At 43.0% G+C, this 16,560-nt stretch overlaps 1 protein-coding gene across 8 annotated transcripts in view; it reads right to left on the bottom strand.

Moving 5' to 3' along the window:
- Positions 1-14,626, bottom strand: part of ADCY7 (adenylate cyclase 7) — a 60,795-nt gene extending 46,169 nt beyond the window's left edge. For 2 of the 8 annotated variants that reach the window (XM_059857076.1, XM_059857079.1), the window contains exons 1-2: positions 14,474-14,615; positions 8,313-8,441 (exon numbers count right to left, since the gene is read on the bottom strand). The gene's annotated coding sequence lies outside the window, so the exon portion shown is untranslated. Of the gene's footprint in view, positions 1-790; positions 978-8,312; positions 8,442-9,122; positions 9,165-14,388 lie in introns of those variants that run through there. The other 6 variants (XM_059857077.1, XM_059857081.1, XM_059857078.1 and 3 more) reach the window with 5 other exon arrangements.
- Positions 14,627-16,560: the final 1,934 nt, after the last annotated feature.

The following is a 16,560-nucleotide window of genomic DNA, read 5'->3' as shown; positions in this document are numbered from 1 at the left end:
GTGCCAGATGTTCAAAATTCTGATTACTTCTAACTCTCCCTGAAGTTGTTCAACACAATTTAAGAGCAGGCCTGAGAGTCAACTATTGCCAAAAGCACAAGAACATTATTTCAATAACCACATCCTGTAGTTAAAACACAGTGAATTCCAGAGCTATTTTTCTCCCTTGTAATCCCATATTTCCATCTTGTGAACATACAAATTCTCAAAACCTTCTGAAGCCCTTAGCCCCTGTGTGAGAAGGACAACTAATGTGTTTAAAGGAAAGAATTCAAATTCATTTCTTTCCTCCCTCCTATGGATTTTCTGCTGACAGACTCCAAATGTGTGGTATCCCCTTTCTTGTCTCCTAAAGGAACTGACCTAATACCAATTCCCACCCACAAAAGGTGCAAACAAAATAAATGAATACTCAGAAGACATTTTAGGAATACAGTAGTTCCAAGCTTATAAGACACACATAATTTTGGACTATGACAATTTATTACAGCAAGCATGTCTGCTGGCACTTAAATATTTGCTGGACTTTATTCTCATGCTTCCAGAAACATATAATTCCTGAAGGAGAATGTCTGTTCAGCTGTGGCAGGAAGCACAGTGCTGAGCTTTAAATATCACATAAAATAATAATTAAGTTATTGTGTAATAGCATTATATTTTCAAAAATAAATATATAATTAGATAAGAATGCATAATGTTAAGGTTAGCAGAATGCCCGTGCTTCAGCTCCCACTGACAGCCATGGTGGTTACAAAAACAACACAGCAACCAGTGCTGTAAATTCACTTACAGAAACTCGGGGGGTCCCTTAACAGCAGCTTTTCAGTGGCAACTGGAATCAGCCCCTCTGAGCAATGGTGTGACGGAAGAGGGGATGGAATCACGAGGTTCCTTTCATTCCTTTCACGTGGCTGAAACTCCAGCACTGTTTCTGAGGTACAGCAGAGGCTGACACAGCCTCACTGCCAAGGCACAGCTCCGTACCTGCCCGAGCAGCACACCTGACACACAGGGGAGGGCCCACGTGTGCACCAGGAGGTGTCTGGGATGTGCTCAGCTGCAAACAGCTTCACACCTATTCATAAATCACCATCCTCCCTACACACAGGGCTTAGGTCAGTTTAATGAACAGAAACAGGAAGTTTTGCTGTTCATTTTAAAGAAATAAAGCCACAGATCCTGGCTCTGGTTCTGTAGCCAGGGCATCTGCAGTAATATTTGCTCAACAAGTTTCTCCTCCTCTTCTTCCTCCCCACCACTTATTCCTATCTTGTTGCCACACTATTCTCTCAGTATGTGCATGTCACTGTTTCTAGGACTACAGATCAACACAAGAATAACCATTTGTCTCTCCTAGGTTTTGTTCCTTTCTGCCCAAGAGGCAGACAGGATCACTGATGGTGTGCAGCAGCTTCGAGGGCAGCTTGGCCAGCACAGCTGAGAGCAGTTGGCTGCAGAGCAGAGGCAGAACAACGAGGTGACAGCAAGAATGTGCTCCTTAACCTGAGCCAGGAGGAACTGTGCTCCCACATGTGCCCCAAGATGAGGAACAGCTCAGAGAGACGCTAGGCAAGAGCCAGGAACAGGAGAGATCAACTCCTCAGGGGAAAACAGACCTCTCAATGCCTTTGGCACCAAGCAAGCAGTCAGGGTGGTCTGAAATTCTCTATTTTAACATATGACAAAAGCCATTAACAGTTCGGTTATGCACAGTCTGTGTGACTTGCAGGAAATATTCAAGACTGTAAAAAACAGAGACAGATAACTATAAGCAAGCAGGGAAGACTCACTGCAGTCAGACTGGCTCACCCCACCTCTGAAAACTGAATGGGGAGATCCAAGATGCTTTCCCCAGAGCAGGGAGGAGAGTTGTAATTGCATCATATTTCTAGATGAGCAGTGTCAACAGCTTCAGCTCTGAGTCAGTGCTGAGCCCGACAATGCCCTGTGGAGGTCCCTGGGGCACGGTGCTATTGGAAGTGATGACTTTCACAGCAGGCTGCTGAGCAGGATCCAAACACAAATACGCTTATGAAAGAAAGAAGAGCTGCTACTTTATTTTTCACTAAGAGCAAGAACACGCTGCCAGTACTTTGGGCAACTTCCAGCAGCCAAATTACTGTTAATGTCCAGAACACTTTCCACTTTTGTCTGGGAGCTTCCAGGATGAGTAAACAAGACCTCATGTACTCTTATTTCTATCAACATTTCACAGAATGAAAAAGCCAGAAATAAATCAGACTTGCTAGAATCACCCTGTGAGCACCACTCACATCTTTTGTCTGCCAGGTTTATGCTTCCACCAGTAAACACATTTCAAGTTCGCTACTTAAAGATCCAGTCATTTCACACAGAGAAAAATAAGATGCTCTTCCCTTCCAACTTACAATTTTTGCATGGCAAGGAATACACCAAAAGGAAAAGCTTAGCTCACTTTTTTAGACAGAAGCGAGTTAAGCACACAAACAGAAAAAATATCAATCATTTGTGACCAGTTTGCAGCTCTAATATGCTTTTTATCTTGCACACCTTCTAGAGGCTAATCTCCAAACCAAGTATTTTTTGCATTTGATTACCAGCCTCAAAAGACATATGGGTTCACAGTGAGAAAGAAAAAGCCAAACATTTACATTTTTAGAGTGTTTCTGATGTAACACAATCTGCAAATATTTACAAATCCAAACCTTGCACACTAACACTTCATTTATTTATGCTGGTTATAAATTAATTTCAACAAATGAAGCAGAAAGCACTAAAGTACAATATAATGCACAATATGACAAACTCCATATTCATATTTATCACTGAGTCAGCCCACTTCATCCAGGAACTAACACCCAAGTGTTTCAGGGAAAGGAAAATCATAAGCCATGTGCAACCCTTCAGTGACCTGACCTGTGCATAAAACAGGCAAATCTACATTTCTAGGTACTCTATGTATTACACACTGACATAAAAATGCTGTAACATTCATGTAAATCATAAAACAATGGTTTACACCCAAACTTCTGGTACTTGATCACCATGCTAAGCCTAAGCATACAGGCCTAAAACAGGGAAGAGAAGGAATAATATGTAAGTGAAAATGTCTAGTAGGTATTTTTGTTTAAATCCACTCTTTAAAATGACTGTTAGCAGTTACTCTATTCAGGCACGTATACATTGGACTATACCAATAATTTCATCACTGTCTAATTGTTTCATATACCTCTAAGCATATATAAGCACAAAGAAACTCCAGATGATAAAATAAGCTGACATTAATTATAAGCAAACAGTCAAAACATAGTTCTCCAAACACCACTTGCTCCACAGCATTTTTACAAAAAGACTGAAAGTGTTCAGTGACAAGCATAGAAAAAGGATTTCTAAGTCTTTCACACAAGCTCCCAGCTTTAGCTGGAGTTCAAAAAAAGGTTTGTGGGGGAGAGAGCAGATCTGCAAGAAATGTGCAAAAGTTCAAGTGACGTTCAAAGAAAACCAGCGGGGTACAAGAAAACAGTGTCCCATTGGGAAACATACTGTACACTGTCAGTTGCAGACGTCAAGCACAAATTCAGAAAGCATTAAGACAAGTTTTTATATTTAGACACTAGCGAGCATCTAAATATGATGAACATGGAAACCAACACTCACTGAACTCTCCACCCACACCACTGACTTATGAAATCCTGATTTCCTAGACAGGATGACAAACAAAAGAAGTAAAATCAAAGCTGCACATCAAACAAACTACATATAAGAGAGATTTTACACGTACTACAAATACTAGATGTCCACTTTACCAACATCATGGCTGGAAACAAATCTGTACTGTGAACATAAAGCAAGGACTCAAATCAGCCACAATAAATAAAACTTAAGATTTTCCAAAAACGTGTATTCATGGCAGCAAATATAGTAAATAATACATCAATTTTTCTAAGTAGTGTTAGACTTTATCAGTTTCCTTTAACGTTTCCTCCTTTGGCTGAGATGAATCTGGACGTTAGCACAAACTCTGGTTCCCAGGGGACACAGACAGGGCCATGCATGAGTGACCTCCCCAGAGCCAGACCAGACACCAGAGGGGCTCCCCCCTGCAGCCAGGGAGCTGCACTTGGCTCCTCCTCTGAGCCCTTGGGTGATTCTCCCAGTTTGCCCTGGTTTTATGACCCTACAGAAAGGATCAAGAGGAGGTCAGTCTGAGGAACAGGGAGGATTCAGTGAGTGACGAATGACGCAGCGACGAACTCAGATTGCGGGTCAAGAAATCCCAAAGAAGAAAAGGCAGATTCTCATTCTGGCAGCAGTCAAACAAAAGAACAGCCAGGAAGTTCATCAATAAAGGCAGATTTTTGTGTCAATATTCTGACTCTGGGCAGGCAGTATGTCTAGTTCTGGCCTGAAATTAGTCTCTTGCACAAGCAAGCTACAGGATGAACCCAAGGTAACTGCATCAATACAAAACCCTGTGGCAGAGTCCAGAGTTAGAGCATATAATCTTCACCATATACTTCTTCAACTAGTATGCTTGAAATGACTGGGAAATAGATGTCAAAAACTAAAGGTGTGCTAAGAAAGTGTTGAAAAGTTTGCCGACTTCACCATTAAGACAGGAAGGAAATAATAAGTATGTTTAAGCCCACTGACACAGCATTAGTGTTTTATCAGAATATTAATGTTAGCAGACTTTTTGAGTGAACCCTACATCACAAAATTGTGGTTTAAACAAAGCTTTTAGGATTTAACTGCAGAGTAGAATTTGCCTTAGGTCAAAAAGTGATAAAAATTCATAAGACAAGTGAGAAATCAGCACGCAGTTCTGAAAGCCTTTTTTCTTTTTGTAAACAATTCATAAACAAAAGCTATGTTTGCAAGGAAGGTGCAGTGATCCCTCAGGTTACCATCATGTTATTAAAAACTCACTGCTGACTATGTTCCATGCTGTTAGCTATATAGCAACATAGAAAGGAAAAAAATCATTAATGAATAGTTTACAGCAATACAAGCAATCACCCCAAGCAGGTTTGAACTAGAGAAAATGACATCTTGAGATCATTCTGACTCAAGTTTTACTTCCAATAAAAAGACACACAATACATTTTGCATGCTAAAAAAGATCTGTCCAAATTATCAAAGATTTTTAAAGGCCACCATGGCAAAGAAAGCTGCCTACCTAGTTACACAAACAAATTATCAGCAGATCAATTAAACCATGAGGAATAATAACATATAAAATTTCCCATAGTAACTGCCAATATACAAACTCACAGCCTCCTGTAAAGAAAAGCAGAATAATTTGTCTCACATTTACTTTATGTTGGATAACAGTATACACAGGTAATAACATTTTAATAGCATTTTAATTTACCCCCTGACAACATTTGGTGCAGCCACTGTCTCAGGTTATTGTCTAAAAATGAGTGTGGCCATAATTACCATGTTGCTCCCCTGGTGTCAGAACATTCATTTATGTTAGAAGATATCTGTGCAGCCTGTGTGCACTGCTGGGGAAGGTGAGGAAGCTCTGCTCTGCAACCACAAATTCCTCCTGGCTGTCACAGGAGCTGACACACATCTGAAGTTTGCCTAGACATTACTAAAACTCTTTAAGCAAACAGTCCTTCATGTGACACAGGGAGGGCGGGCTGGATGGCACTGCAGCAAGGCAGAGCAGCACTCAGCCTCCTGTGCTGAATGAGACACCAGCAAAGATCATCCACCATCACCTGGCTGTTCCCTAGCAGAACAGGTGGTTGGTGCATTTAAAAACCAGTTTTTCAGGTCTGAACTCAAATTGTGTGGTAACCATGCAACAGACCACCCCAGGGTCTGTGACTGGCCAGGGGGTCACACAGCAACACAGGGAACAGGAATCAAAGGCTGCTTGATCCTTCCCACAGAGCAAAGAAAAGCCCGTGCTGGGGGTGTCAAGTACAGGAACAGGGATATGGGAACCCTGGGCAGCATTGACCAAATCCCAAAGAACACTTCAAAGAGGGAAGATTCAGCAAACAGCATGCTCTATGGTTTGTTTTGCACTGACAGGCAGTCACTAACATCACCTGGAAAACTTAAAATATTCCCCCTACTACTAGCTCTATGTCTTTACAGCTGTCAGCTACCTCATGCCTCCAAGAGTTCAGTATTTCTAGCTCATGGGACTCCAGAAAACTTTGTTTACTTCAAAAAGACAGAGTCAGAACTGATTTTAATGTCCAGGGCATTTGTTCCCTAGGTCCAGGCTCAGTGAGTGGGTGCAAAGAGGCAGCACCCAGAACCCTGAGGTGCTTAAAGCACTTGCACATGGGGTGGACACAGATACAGCAGGCTGGTGTCCTGCAAAGAAGGCACAAATCAGGGTGATACCATCACTAAGCTGCATACAAAAAGAGAACTTATTAAAATTCAACCACGAGGCTGGAAAGAGTGGTGGAGTTGTTCCCCACTCAGAACTGGCACACATCCCCTGCCCACTGCCAGGCCACTGCTCTGACAGCACAGTTCAGGTTACAGCAATTTAAAAGTATTTCTGGATAACCTGATTCCCAACATGTTAGGCAGCAGCTTCAGAAGGGTTTTTAAAACACACAAGGTTTCTGAAGACATACGCTGCCTTCTCCCTTCTGCTCTCTCCAGAGTCCCCTCCCATCAAGGGCACTAACCCAAGCCTGACTCTGGATCAGGGTAAGCTCTTCCCAAGTCCACTCTAGTATCATTATGCAATAATAATACAATATAACTAAGTCTCCTCTGCCTGCAACCCATCCCATTTCTGTGAGGGCAGTGAACAGTTAAAGAAATCCTTCCTTCTCCCCTGATCTCACTTTTTTCACCTCTTGAAAATCCTTCTGTTTTTAATGAGAACATTTTTATAGCATGTAAAAACTGCAACAACTGATTCATGGTTTTGCAAATCCCAGAGTTCCCATACTTTCTACAACCAACACTCCTCAGACTTAACAGCAAGCAGTAAGTTTGGTTGTTCAGGGTTTTTTTTTTTGTCCACTGCTTCTTAAAAAATTGTCTGTTTGTAAGTGCACAAGCCCAAAGAATGATGCCTCAGGCACTGATGCACAGAATACAATGGAGCTGCCATTCAGAAAGGTAAAAAGAAATAAGCACAATATTTTGCATTCTGCGGCCTTCAGAACTGATGCTTTAGTTTTCTTATTTATACCAATAGATATTTACGTATCTTTACATATATATTTTTTTATTGGCAGCAGAGAGCTGCAGGGAAAGCCTAACCATGAACAATCCAATTTAAAACAGGTACGGTAGAATCTATTTCCAAGTACAGCTGCCTGCACAAAGGCAGGACAGAAATTAATTCAACATGTAAAACAAGTGTTTAATGCTACTCTGATAAACCAGTTTAGCTACAACTACATCCAAATTCCCTGTGTAAACATGCTTGACAAATGGTTATGGAATACAGAATTAATATAAGAAAAGAGCAACTCTTATTTCTTGCTTAAATTTGTGCAGAATTTTGAAAAGCAAAACTTTCCCCTTTCTACTCCCAACAGACTATTCATGAATTGCAATTTAATCTCCTTTATCTAAAAAGATCAGTAAATAATTGGTCTGTACCTGACCAGAGGCAAAGAGCACCCACAGGCAGCTCTGCTCAGACTGACAACCTGTGTCACTGAATCGTGTCCTACAACTCCACGAGTGAGCTCTGAACATGCAAGCCATCAACACATCAGCTCTCTGGGGAAAATAAAACAGCCTGTGTGGAATTTCACCTTTTGTGGCACTGTGAAAACTGCATCACACTCTCATACCAGGTAACTACACTGAGGTTTCCTATTTCTTTGAAAGATAATCATGGTGTTCATACTGTTTTCAAATCAAGTTCTCACTTTCTCAGAGCATCTCCTAGCTTTGAGTACCTTCCAATGTGAATTTTATGTTATTATGTAGTGTGCAACAACACTGCACAGTCCCAAGCAAACCACAATATACATCAGCTCAACTGTTGCTGTAGCACTGCAAAGCATCTTCTGCCTTATTTTAAAAATGCAGCATCCTGAGGGAGGAGGGGGCTTGTAATTGTTACAATTAACAATCTAAAAATAAAAAGTAAAAACTCCTACATTCAAAACAGGATACTCCTCAGGAACTTGACAAAAAATAGATGATTTTTAAAAAGTACTACAGTGAAATACTTTTATGTTCATTTCCTGCTGTACAAGTAAAACAGAGGAACAGTACTCACTCTTAAGAAATACTGAAATTGGGATAACAATTCAGCTGGCAATACCTTGAACCAAAATAGAGTCCAGGTCACTTTTACAGCGTGTTTCAGAAATATAACTTACTGCTTGGATAACCAGGAGCCCAATTACACAGCACAGCCACCACTGACGAGGAGGGGATTGTCCCTGCCTGACTCTCTAGAAGTTCAACAATATGTTCTGGCCACTTCCTCTAGCCTGGTTGTTCTGTTCCTACAGAGGAAAAAAAAAAATCATACTTAAAAAATGCTTATCCTATGAAAAAAAAAACTGTGTTTTGTCCATTTAGCTTCATGAATCATCTCTGCAGCAGGTCAGATGAGCACCAGGGCTGACTCCAGAGTGGAGTGGAAGCCCAGGGGCAGGAAGTGAACAGAGCTGCTGGCTTTTAGCGACAGCTGCTCCTTGAGCCAGCTTAGCTGCACCCTAAAAATCACAGCCTTCTGTGCACTTACTTCTGTGTTCATATTCAAAATCATATATTTCTAGGAAAAAACCACTTTTTTAACCCAATCATTAGTCACTGTTACGTAAAAAGTGAGCAGAAAGGGATTTAAAGTTCTCAGGATTTTCCCAAAAAAGGCTGTGCCCTCCTGTATATACACAAGACCTTGCTGGGAAAAAAAAGAAAAATTGTGAACAAGGTAGATACTTCATAACAGAGCAAAACTGGGCCCAAAACCCCAAAACTCAATCTGCTCACTAGACTACAAAGTGACTGGTAGTAAGAGCAAATCTAGAGGAAGATAATTTTTAACCTCAAAACCCAGTTCCTGATTAAAATGTATTAGTAATGCTGACATGTATCTAACACATTTTCTGTTATCTTAGTTTATTCCAACAAACATGTTTCTCACAAATATATAAATGTTTAATTCCTTGGCATTGACATACCTGTCATATTCACGTCTAGAACTGCCAGCAAAGGAGGAGCAACAGGTCAGGCAAAGAGTGTCAGAAAGTGAGAAAGTTCTGACAGCAGTACCCCAACTTCCTTTCAAAGGAGAAAATTGAAACCAAAATTCTCTTTGGCTACTGTGACTTATTTTTCTGATTCATTCCCACATGTGCTCAGCAGCAATAACAGGGAAAAAGAGAAAGACACACAGAAAAGCTCCAGCACAAAGTTCATCCTCTCAACTTGACCCAGTCTGGGTTTTTTCCCCACAGCCTGACCAAGTCTGAGCTTGTTTGAGCAAGCAGGTCCTGCCTGAAATACCGCAGCAGATGGGCTCAGGTTGAGCTGAGCCAGGTGCTAAGAATATCTGGCATTTAAGTGATCAGGGCTTTATCACCATCTCCATTACTTTCAGCTGAGTTTAAATAAACCCCAGTGAGCTCACTCTGTCCCAATCCACCTTTGTGAGATCCTTCTCAGCTGCACTCCTTGCCCAGCCCTTCCATGTGCTCTGTCATCCTACTGGAATGCTTGCTCCCTCACCATTTTGATTACTTGGATAGAAAACAATATTCTAGTAATTAGTCACTGCTAGATGGTTTGTTCATCAACTGGTTCTTTCAAAGAACCCCCTGAATGAATGTATATATTTATATTAAAAAAGCAGAAAATGTCCCAGACTGGACATTAAGTAAATAAGTAAATATTGAAACCCAGGCTATATTATAAATGAAGAGCCTCTTACTACAGTATTTCAATTCAACTCATTGAAATGCTAACTTATCATTATTAGTCAGAACAAAAATTCAAAGAGTGAAAAGTAACAGCCTAAACCCAAAATTATACAGTCACAGCCAAACCACTTCTACATTTGTCTACCTATAAAACACTTACTGTGATGTCTCTTTCCTTGAAATAAAGCATGCAGTCTCCAGACCTGACAACTTTACTAAAGCCCTTTAAAGCATTTTTGTATTGATTCTTTTTTGTATTGATTCTATGGATTGTGGCTTATAATAAGCCATTTACAAGGCAGCATTATTTAAAAAAAAAAAGGAATTTACTGCTATTCTTGCTGAACACCTCAAAAAAATACGTTCCTTTTGTTGTGTGCTGAATGACAACTTGCACGACAAACAGTACTTGTCTGTGCATCCCACTGAACAGAGGGTGGGACAAAGCCCTACCACTGCCCTTAAGGGGTGCAGGATACTGGAGAATGAGCCTGAAATTCATCTCCTTCACTTCACTTCGCTTGGCCAGAAGGCGCCAGCAGCAACCTGAGCAGAGCAAACACCCGGACACGGCGTGAACGCAGCACACAGGAGCACCTGGGGGACAAACTGCCACAAACAGCCAGCTCTGCTCAAAGAAACTTGTCCCCTTTCTCTCACTTACACCAGTTGCAGCCTTGGTAGTCTTTGTTATTTCGTGTTTAACTAGAATCATTGCTTATTCACCTTAGTTTTATGCCCACAGACAGAAGTTAAACACACCCTGTTGGTTCCTTCTCTCTAATTACAGACCAGAAGCCACTTTTAATGCTGAAAAGAGGATTACAGAACAGCTGTTAAGAGAGGAAGGTTTTGGCCATTAGCTGTGAAGGAAGCTCTTAGGAAAAGCTGTGCATAGAGCCCTGCTGTCACAGGAGAGCCAGCTTTGACTTCGTTTCTTAGTTAAAGCACCAACAGCCCTGAAGCCTCTGAACTACAGGGCCTGTGCTGGAGAAATCAAACCAGCAGCTTGGCTGCTACAGAGGAGAAGGTTTGTTTATTTTTTATAAAAGTGTTACTGAAAAGAGGCTACACAAAACAAAGTTATTTGAAGGGCACATTTTGACACGTCGTAATTCCAAGGTACTGAGGTAAAGCAATGTTTTGGCTGGAAGAGGAACAGCAGCCCCAGTCTCTACTTCAATTCTGCTGTTCATCTTTGAGTAACCTAGACAGAATCATTCCACCTTTTACACCCTCATTTTGTTAACTAAAGAGGTAACGTTCAGCAGTAGCAACCTACACATGGTGTGCAGGAAATATCATATCATTACAGCACAGTTATGCTATTATATGTTATTATTAAGCAGAGAAAACACTTCCAAAGGAAAGATCCAATGCAGGGCTTGTCCCCCTGTCTGGATATATGAACACCCTGCTGCTCAGCACCACTCCTCCTGTCTGAGGAGCCTCAGGAAGAAGATAGGATGGTGGCAGGGGTGAAAGACAAACAACAACAGTTATTTAAAGCGATTTCCAAGTCTCTGGAGATAACAATGATAATGATTTTTATTATGAGATAAGAGTGTTGTAAAACTCTTAATTTTTTAAGGCAGCGGTTTTTCCCGGATGCAAATGTTCTGGTTTTGTAAGAGTAGGAGGAAATCCAAGCTCTATGTCTTTACTGTTTTCAAAATCCGAAATGCAAAACTCAATTTCTTTTTGCAAACTCAAGACAGACTCCTGGTGAAGTCTGCTGTAACGGCCTGAGGAAGAAGTTGCACTTCCTTATTGTAACACAAGATGATCTGTGCACAGTGCTTACAAACTATTTCACACTGTAACATCCTGTCGGTTCAGCAAACAAGCATCTTAAAACTTTGCAGATGCTAGTTTAACAGATTACGCCCCCCCCCCCCCACTCTTTTGTATAAGGGATTCAGCCTTTGAAAGAAACGCTTAACTCCTCAAAAGGTGTTTTACACCCTGCGCTTCACAATTTGAATATTGACCGGGTTTTACTAGGGAAGGAAAGAGCTCTTAGGCTCAGGCAGGTCCCGGCTTTCACCTGAAGAGCCTCGCTGGTTTGAGGAAGCCCTGTAAGGCTGTGGCGGTGCCCGAGTGTTCGGAGCTGCCCGTGGGCTCAGCTGTTGGTGGCGCAGAGCGAAGAAGGGCGGGGGACAGCGGGGAACAGCGGGGGACAGCGGCTCCCCAGAGCCCCCGAGCACCACCCCGCTGCTGCCCCTGCACACCCTAGCTCCCAGCTGGACTTCCCAGGGCGCTAAAACACTCCTCGATTTACACTAAAAGAGTTGGTATTTCTGTACAGAAAAATCCCAGGTGGCACTTGCAGTGCAGAAGCTTTGCAGATGCTGAGTGCATTGTATTAATCTGGAACAAATCCAGGTAGTCTAGATCCTTTTTCAGAAAGATAAAATGTAGCTTCAGCACTAGCTGTAAGACTGAGGGAACAATCACTAGGTGAAGCATTTCACCCTATATTTTACAAACTTCATAATAAGTTAGAGCAAGTAATTTTGATAAGTTCTGTAACGTTAAACCCAAGTCAAAGGTGAAACACAAGAATAAATCCAAGATTTCAATTTAGAGATTTTATTATAATTCCATGGGGAATACTGTCTCTTTCTATTATTTTAATCTAAGAGCAACTGGCAATTACACAAACACCCACCTTGACATGAAACAGTGATCATCATCCCTAGGCTTACTCCTTAAACTAATTAGCGGTGCACCAGCACCTGCTCTTTCACTTAGCACCAGCCGTGAGGACACGAATGCCCGCGCACATTAGGGAATGAAGTCTCTCCCTTGTTTTACTCTTAACGGCGTTGACATTAGCTTCATTAAGAAAAATTTAAGAAGTCTAATAGCTTCTTTACAAGAACCCCCAATGACCCTAATTGCTGTTACTAATGGCTTCTGGAAGCAAAACTAACATGCCGTAATGGCCATCAGAAATCCGTACTGGCTTACTGTGTTCAGAGCGGTATTCCCCGTACCCCTCCGCTTCTGTTCCACACTTCTGGAGAGGGGAGACTGTCAAGGTGTGGTGACTTTGGCAAATACACCTCAACACATTCTTTTTCCACCTACAGGGTGGAAATAGAAATCCTTCCAGATCAGGACTTAAGAATTTGAAAGATCAGGATCCCTAAACAAACAAACAAACAATTTATTTACTTTTAACTTAGACACAAGCATTAAACCATCCTGGAGTTTTTCTCTTGGTCTCCTGGAATCCTGCATGCTTAAAAATAGTATTGGAAATTATTCTTATTAGTCTTCAAAATATATAATAGCTACAGAATTTCTTTATAGTAATTTTCCTTTTTTGGCATAAAGACATCAGATAAACAGGTTCATCTGTTTTTTTTCTTTTTTCTTTCTTCTTCTTCTTTTTTTTTTTTTTTTTTTCTTGAGATGAGTTCCTGTTAGAAGTTCCCAGGTCACTCTTTTCTATTAAAAACCCCAAAAAACCAACCAACCAACCAACCAACCAAAAAATCACCACCCCCTGAACTCCTCTATCATGAATTTCAACCAAAAGCAGTAAGGACCCTAATTCAGGTACATTGCATTTCAATAATGCAGCCTATTTCCCTATGAAGAAATTTTCATATTGCAGTGCTTAGATGCTTTATTTCCGACAATAAATCTCAACCACTTCAGAATCAAATCCAAAGCTTTTAGGTACATTTGTGTAGATTTTCCCCACCTTGTATTGCACATCACTAATCACAGCATGGTCTTGGGCCACAACCAAGCATGTCAGGCTCTCAGTAATACAAATAAAATATCAGACATATGACAGGAGAAAAACAGACTTCTGTGCTGAACCAAATTCAAACATTACACTGCATATTTACTTTGCATGTCCAAAAAGGGTTTCAAAGAGTCTCTGCTCAGTTCTCAGCGCTTGTTCTGACCACATCCTTACTGCTTATGAGAGACGTCTCAGGCGTAACAAACTTTAGTATAGTCCTGGGTGGCTGGTGATGACATGTCCCTGTCCCAGATATCCTTCACCTGCCACTGGCAAACATCAGATCCCAGCAAGTGACCCAACGCTGAACTACATGTTTTAAAGTGTTTTAACCCCCTTATTATAGCTAGTTATAAAAATGCCATAACACATCCCATGAAAATTAGAACTTACCTATTCAGCAGTAAAACAAGACACAAACCAAACTTCTGCAAAAAGACACAGACCAAACTGCTGATATTTCAAGCTCTCACTGGCATTTAAGTACCTCTTTCAGCAGTTTAAAGCCCTGCCGTGTTAAAAAAGTGCAATCCAAAAAGGATCTGAAATTCCCTCAACTAAAACCAAGCCAGTTTTTGGCTTCCAAGCGCCAAAGACCACCCCCAACTTCTCCATTCGTGTACCAATACTCAGGCCTCGCAGCTTTACCAAATCCTCCTTTTCTGAGCGAAATAAACTTGGAGAAAAGGTTTAGGGGCCTCAACATTCGCTCGCCGTTCCCAAGTGTATCAAGTGGTGCCATACGAGGTAGTAAATAACCCTTACACGGGAAACCTGTCGAGCCTTGGACTCCTCCTGTCGCTGACCGAGCAGCGCGACCCCCGAGCCCTCAGTCCCGGGGCGCTCTCACCTGCGGCCGAGGAAGAGCAGCGGACTGCGGGTCGGGGCTGGGGCTTGGGCTGTGACCGGGCTCTGTTCTTCTTCTTCCTCCTCCTCCTCCTCCTCCTCCTCCTGCCGCCGCCGCCCGAGGTGTCTCTGGGGCCCGCGGAGCCTCCCCGGCGCGGCGAGGGCGGGACCGCGGCGGCATCGCCCCTCCTGCCTCTGCCTCTCCTCCCGCACCGGGAGGGCCGCCGGCACCGCCGGGGGATGGCCCCAGGGGCTCCCCCCATCGAGAGGGGCTCCCCCATCGTGAGGGGCTCTCCCACATCGTGAGGGGCTCCCCCCTCAGCGCTGCCCCGCTCCGGGTCTGCAGCGCCCTGTCCCGCACATCCCGGGGGGTCCGTGTGTCCCCCGTCAGCGTTCACGATGTACAGCGGTGGAAACAAAATTCTGCCCGGGACTCTGAAAAATACGAAAGTTTACAGCCACTTTTTAACATCTGGCCACTGCCGTGGTGGTTCTGGCAGGGCTCCCCACCTCGTGGCAGGCTGCACCCGAGAGCCAGGGACCCGGCCGTGCCATCCCCAGCACCGGGCTCCCTTTGCTCCACTGAGGGACCTGGCCGTGCCATCCCATAGCACCGGGCTCCCTTTGCTCCACTGAGGGACCTGGCCGTGCCATCCCATAGCACCGGGCTCCCTTTGCTCCACTGAGGGACCTGGCCGTGCCGTCCCACAGCACCGGGCTCCCTTTGCTCCACTGAGGGACCCGGCCGTGCCATCCCACAGCACCGGGCTCCCTTTGCTCCACTGGGTCCCCCAGACTGTTCCCTGGGACTCTCACCGGGCTGGCAGTAATTCCCCAGAGCATCAAGCCTCCAACATATGGCCACTAATTCAGACGGAGCCTGGCCCTACCACACCTCAAGCCCAATGCAAAGCTCACTGGAAGCAGCAGAAAGAAATGCTGATTTCCATGAATTTTTGGATTAAGCTTATCCGGTGAGCTGTTAGTCACTGGCAACCGCACACAGCCCATGGCAGGCAGGTGTGTGCCTGGCTACCTGCAGCTACAGCCGTGTGTTAGTCATCCCTGGATGTACCATGACTGCAGCAATACCTTAGTAACCAAATACAGTTTGCATTTGTGCCCTGCCAGCCAGCTGGTGCTTTCCCCTCTCCGTAGGCCCGAGTGATGTGCTGCAGGTGACTCTCAGAGGGAGCAGCAGCACGACAGCTTTCTCTGACTTTCTGAGTTTCTGTTCCAGTATTGCTGGGAAAATAGGAAAGGGTGTGTTGTCTGTCACTGCCCAGCTACCCAGCTATTAGGATGATTTCAGGCTGAATTTTGGGAAGGAATTTAAATCCAGTTTCAGTTATGTGAGACAATAGATAAGGACTACAGCTGGATAAGTGGTTCTGTACCTGAGGCAGAGGACTGAGCAGCAAGAGAGCTGGACTCTTCTCCTCTGAACCCTGCCCTGCAACATTTCTATGAGCAGTCTTGGGCAAGGTACCTAATCATACCTTGGTCATCCCGTTCCTGTTTTGGACCTAGTGTCCAAAAGCACTCGGAAATTAGAGGTGCATTCAGATGGAAGCAGTGCACAGGCTGTTCAGGCCATTTCTTAGGGGAAAGGAGCAGGATCTTCCAGTAAAATTATTGTTTAAAAGAATTGTCTTCACTGGAAGTTGGATTAGATAATAAGATTTTAAAAACTGTAGGAAATGGAAAATACATTGTTCTGCTGAGGTCATAAATGGAGTAGTTTCAGAACAGATGGACTCAATTTATCACTTCATCAGAATTTTGTGGACCTTCCGAGTACACAGATTGCTTAACATCATTTCTGTATACCCACAAAAAACATTTGCTATCCCAGGGTAAGATCTAAAATTCCTGCATGATTCAACACGACTGACGTTGTAGGGGTTTTTTAACAGCAGCTCCAAAGCATTCCAAGTGCTTTATGTACACTGTTGTGCAGATCACTCTTCAACTATCAGCAATTACTGTAATTACATATTTTTAGAAAGAAAAAAAAAAAAAAGGATGTAAAAGGAAAAAAACCCTAAAATATGGAAATTAATATCAAATTCACTGCCTCCTGCACGTGTT

Source organism: Haemorhous mexicanus, chromosome 12 (assembly GCF_027477595.1).
Source record: "Haemorhous mexicanus isolate bHaeMex1 chromosome 12, bHaeMex1.pri, whole genome shotgun sequence".
Taxonomy (NCBI): domain Eukaryota; kingdom Metazoa; phylum Chordata; class Aves; order Passeriformes; family Fringillidae; genus Haemorhous; species Haemorhous mexicanus.
Note: the sequence above shows the minus strand (reverse complement) of the source record. Positions and strands in the feature narration are given on the sequence as shown.